Genomic DNA, 5,000 nt, shown 5'->3' on the forward strand with positions numbered 1-5,000 from the left:
GTCGGTCGGACGGACGGACGGACGGGCGGACGGACGGACGGACGGACGGACGGACGGACGGACGGTCGGTCGGTCGGTCGGACGGACGGTCGGTCGGTCGGACGGACGGACGGACGGACGGACGGACGGACGGACGGTCGGTCGGTCGGACGGACGGTCGGTCGGTCGGTCGGTCGGACGGTCGGTCGGTCGGTCGGACGGACGGACGGTCGGACGGACGGACGGACGGACGGACGGACGGACGGTCGGTCGGACGGTCAATCGGACGGTCGGTCGGTCGGACGGACGGACGGACGGACGGACGGTCGGTCGGTCGGACGGACGGTCGGACGGACGGACGGACGGACGGACGGTCGGACGGACGGTCGGACGGACGGACGGACGGACGGACGGTCGCTCGGACGGACGGACGGTCGGTCGGTCGGTCGGACGGACGGACGGACGGACGGTCGGACGGACGGACGGACGGTCGGACGGACGGACGGTCGGACGGACGGTCGGTCGGTCGGTCGGTCGGTCGGACGGACGGACGGACGGACGGACGGTCGGTCGGTCGGTCGGTCGGTCGGTCGGACGGACGGACGGACGGACGGACGGACGGACGGACGGTCGGTCGGTCGGACGGACGGACGGACGGTCGGTCGGTCGGACGGACGGACGGACGGTCGGACGGACGGACGGTCGGTCGGTCGGTCGGACGGACGGACGGACGGACGGACGGACGGTCGGACGGACGGACGGTCGGACGGACGGACGGACGGACGGACGGACGGACGGACGGTCGGTCGGTCGGTCGGTCGGTCGGACGGACGGACGGACGGACGGACGGACGGACGGACGGACGGACGGACGGTCGGTCGGTCGGTCGGTCGGTCGGTCGGTCGGTCGGTCGGTCGGTCGGTCGGTCGGACAGACAGACAGACAGACAGACAGACAGACAGACAGACAGACAGACAGACAGACACACACACAAACACAACACTCTCTCTCTCTCTCTCTCTCTCTCTCTCTCTCTCTCTCTCTCTCTCTCTCTCTCTCTCTCTCTCTCTCTCTCTCTCTCTCTCTCACTTTTTTTGTGTATAGATTAAGCATTTTTTTTGTTTTGTTTAGTATGGTTAAGTAATTGTATTTAATATTTACAGGACTCACAACCAAGAGCTATGATCAACACACAGAAGGCCCACCTCTATCTATAGGTAAATATGAGGCACAGCAGGTGTCACATTATTTGATAATTTTATTGCCACTGACAGTAAGACAGTATGTTCACATGAAATAGCTTTGTTTTTTTATGTTCAATCATGAGGTAGTTTGAATGTAAATTAGATATATTAACCCGTTAACAACAGGTGACTTGTTTTTTTCGTCTTACATGACACAGGAGCTCTGGCTCTGGTCATAATGTTCGTGGATTTTGGATCACTGTTATTTTATTGCACTATGAGTAATGAGTGGGTGATGATGACATTTGCAGTCATAATTCTTATAACTGCCATAATTTTAAGCAAAATGAGTTTCAAATAACATACAAAACCTAGATAGCACCACTTTCTTCTAGCACCAGCAGGAGAGAGAACCTTAAATGAAGTAAACCTTAAACCATCTACGGTCTCCAGTAAGCACTCTCTTTATAGTGCGATGGCACATAGCAAGTTACTGACCTCTTGCTCTAAAGTACCACAGATGAAGGAGTGCATCTGTGGATGTGTTTTGTATATGTTCATAGAAGCACACAAATGTGAAGAAATAAAGTTGCTTTTTGTCCTCCCCTAAAACAGCAATACTTCTATCACACTGAGTATAAAGAAAAAAATGAGCTGATATGTACCCTGAACGACAATTTTGGTCAACTGCAGAATTGAGAGAGCCTGTGATAAAACAATTATAAGTCTCTAAATACAGTAAAACATAAAAAATAAAACAAAAAATGGCTCTGGCACTGAGTGACTAAAAGAGAGTGGGAAAAATCAAAATTTGTTACGTGAAGCTGCCATGCTCTGAAATAAAACCCATCCTGGATCCTGGGTAAGCAAATCTATCCCCATCGTTAACTAGTCAAGAAATAAGAATCATGATATTGCCTAAAAATGTCTACCATCATCTTATTAACCTTATGACGACGGTGTGTCACGCTCATGTGACACAGCTAAATTCCCGATGCCGGGGTGTCATGCCAGTGTGACGTTTCCAATGCAATATTGCAGTGGCCCGGCGTAGGGGTTTTTGCGTAGCGCGTGCCCTGTCAGGAAAGGGTTAATAAGGCAGAATTTTGATGACATTCTATTAATATTGTTTAGTTAGCCTACAGTAGTCTTATTAATACTTCTTATATAATGACTCATTAGTGAATAGCTAATTTGAAATTATGGCCGTCAAGATCATAATGACTTCTGGTAAATGCTATGTAATGGCAACTCTGAATCTTAGGATGTGATTGTTGAGTTGCTTGGCTCAGCAGTTATCAGTGCCTCTTATGTTAAATGACACAACTCTCCCTATCCTTGCTGTTTATGGCATACACTGGTCAAACAATCCCTACAATTTTTAGAAATCCGTGCTTTGAGTCTGAGGAAGAGATTTAAAGATGCAGGTTCAGCCTTAGCATCAAAACTCAATTGGTGCATTCTTTGATCAATTTTGTGGGTAATTTGTTTAACCCATTGCGGACGGGTGTCATGACATACATGATGTAGGAGCTTTGGCCTGACGACGTGCGTCATGACGTACATGACGTTCGGGTATTTTGGATCACTGTGCTATTATATTTTGCTATGAAAAAGGAATAAGTGATGATGGCTACTGCAGTCATAATTACTATAATTACCGTAATATCGTGCTAGCTTAAAGTCCAAAACCTAGATGACACCACTTTTTCCTAGCACAAGCTGGAGAGAGAGCCTTGAATGGCACCCATTCACGGTCTCTAGCAAGCACTGTCTCCATAGAGGGATGGCACACACTAAGTTGATGAACCCTTGCTCTAAAGTACTGCTGATGAAGGATGTGCAGGCAGAACGAGAAGAGGAAGGTGACTCAATCCATACCCAGTGTCTAAAATGTGCTCCTGTGCCAATATGGATTCCTTTCACTGTGGCACTCACAGTCACAAACACAGGTTTCATTCCTCTTCCATACCTCTTCTTGTTATCTTTATTGTAGGTGATTATATGTTTCGTATTCGTTCATGACAGCACAAAAATACAAAAAAATAAAGTTGCCTTTTGTCCTCCCATAAAACAACAACACTTCTATCACATTGAGTATAAAGAAAATAATGAGCTAATATGGATAATATACTACAATTTTAGTCAACTGCAGCGATCTCTCTCTAAAATAAAACCTATCCTGGAGGCTGGGTAAGCAAATTTATCTCCGTCTGCAATGGGTTAATCTTTTAAAAAGTATGATTTTTGTCTACTTTGTGATTGTATTCACAGTCCTCAGAAACGAATATGATGTACAAATAGAAATGTAATTATAAGGGAAAGAAAGCTAGAAGTTTAAACCATTGCACAGTCTCCAGAATGGGTTTTATTTCAGAGTGAGGCAGCTTCATGCAACATACTTTGACTTTTCCCACTTTTTTTCAATCCCTCATTGTAAAACTAGAGCCATGTTTGTGTTTTAATTTTTGTGTTTTATTGTGTTTAGAGACTTACATGTGTCATATGACAGGCTCTATCAATGTTACAGTTTACTAAAATTGTAGTATAGGATCTATATCAGCTCATTATTTTCCTTATGCTCAGTATGATAGAAGTATTACTGGTTATGGGAGGACAAAAAACATGATTTTTTTTATGTTCGTGTACTGTTATAAATTGATATGAAACATAACCATCTACAATGAAGATGACATGAAAAGGTAGGGAAGAAGAAGGAAACCTGTGCTTATAACAGTGAGTGCCACAGTAAAAGACATCCCTACTGGCACAGGGGCACATTTTAGACACTGGGCATGGTTTGAGTTACCTTCCTCTTCTCGTTCTGCTGGCACATCCTTCATCAGCAGTACTTTAGAGCAAGAGGTAGGTAACTTGCTGTGTGCCATTGCTCTATATAGATAGTGCTTGATAGAGAACATGGATGGGTGCTGTTCAAGGCTCTCTCTCCTGCTGTGCTAGAAGAAAGTGGTGTTATCTAGGGTTTGGATGTTAGATTTGCTTAATATTACGGTAATTATAATAATTATGACTGCAGTTGTCATCCTCACTCACTCCATACTCATAGCACAATAAAATAGCACAATGATCCTAAATCCCGAATGTCATGTATATAATGACGCCAGTCGTCAGGCCAAGGCTCCTGTGTCATGGATGTCATGACGCATGCTCGCAATGGGTTAATAACATGTAGTCTTACAATATTATGCAACTGTGAATAACCTAGAAAAATATGCCTGCATGCAAGGAGCTGAGAGAACCCAGCAAATGGTGCTGAGAAGGTCAAGTGATGAAGACCCTTTTATAAAGGATTTAGTATGCTATTATAGTACTGAGAACGAAGCTTTATGAAACTGAATTGGGCTTTATGTTAAAGAAAAGTAACTCAAGTGGACAAGACCACCAGGAGGGATGGATGAAGTGGGCTATTTTTTTAATACTTAGTGTTTTCAAACTTGAGTAAGTATGAGTAAATGCCCATGAATATTTTGCTTGATACAATAACGTAATTATCATCCCAGGTATTTGAAACATGAAAATGTAGTTTCAACATTATCTTAATATATAGCATAGTATTTTTGAAAAGAGAAGAATTTTGAAAGATAAGAATGTGAAGTGTCCTAACATTAAATTTCCTTCCTATCTATCCACAGGCCAAATGTTAGAAGCTTCCCATATTTGGTATTATGTTGCCAAGGACTGATTATAATTTCATGTGACACAAAGTTTGTAAATATTCTTAATTGAAGAACATTGGATGAAAAATGTTTAATTTAATACATGGCCAGTTCAATAAATACCATTTGTTCTTAAAATCAAAACTTATAAAAGCTTCAC

General features: G+C 44.2%; 1 protein-coding gene across 1 annotated transcript in view; it reads left to right on the forward strand.

Annotated features, from left to right (window-relative positions):
* The window catches only part of LOC122245758 (uncharacterized), a 19,396-nt gene that overhangs the window by 2,460 nt on the left and 11,936 nt on the right, over positions 1-5,000 (forward strand). The window contains exon 2 of the mRNA XM_043003740.2: positions 1,143-1,196. The gene's annotated coding sequence lies outside the window, so the exon portion shown is untranslated. The remainder of the gene's footprint in view (positions 1-1,142; positions 1,197-5,000) is intronic.

Source organism: Penaeus japonicus, unplaced genomic scaffold (assembly GCF_977035675.1).
Source record: "Penaeus japonicus unplaced genomic scaffold, GWHDUDI00000001_assembly GWHDUDI00000004, whole genome shotgun sequence".
Taxonomy (NCBI): domain Eukaryota; kingdom Metazoa; phylum Arthropoda; class Malacostraca; order Decapoda; family Penaeidae; genus Penaeus; species Penaeus japonicus.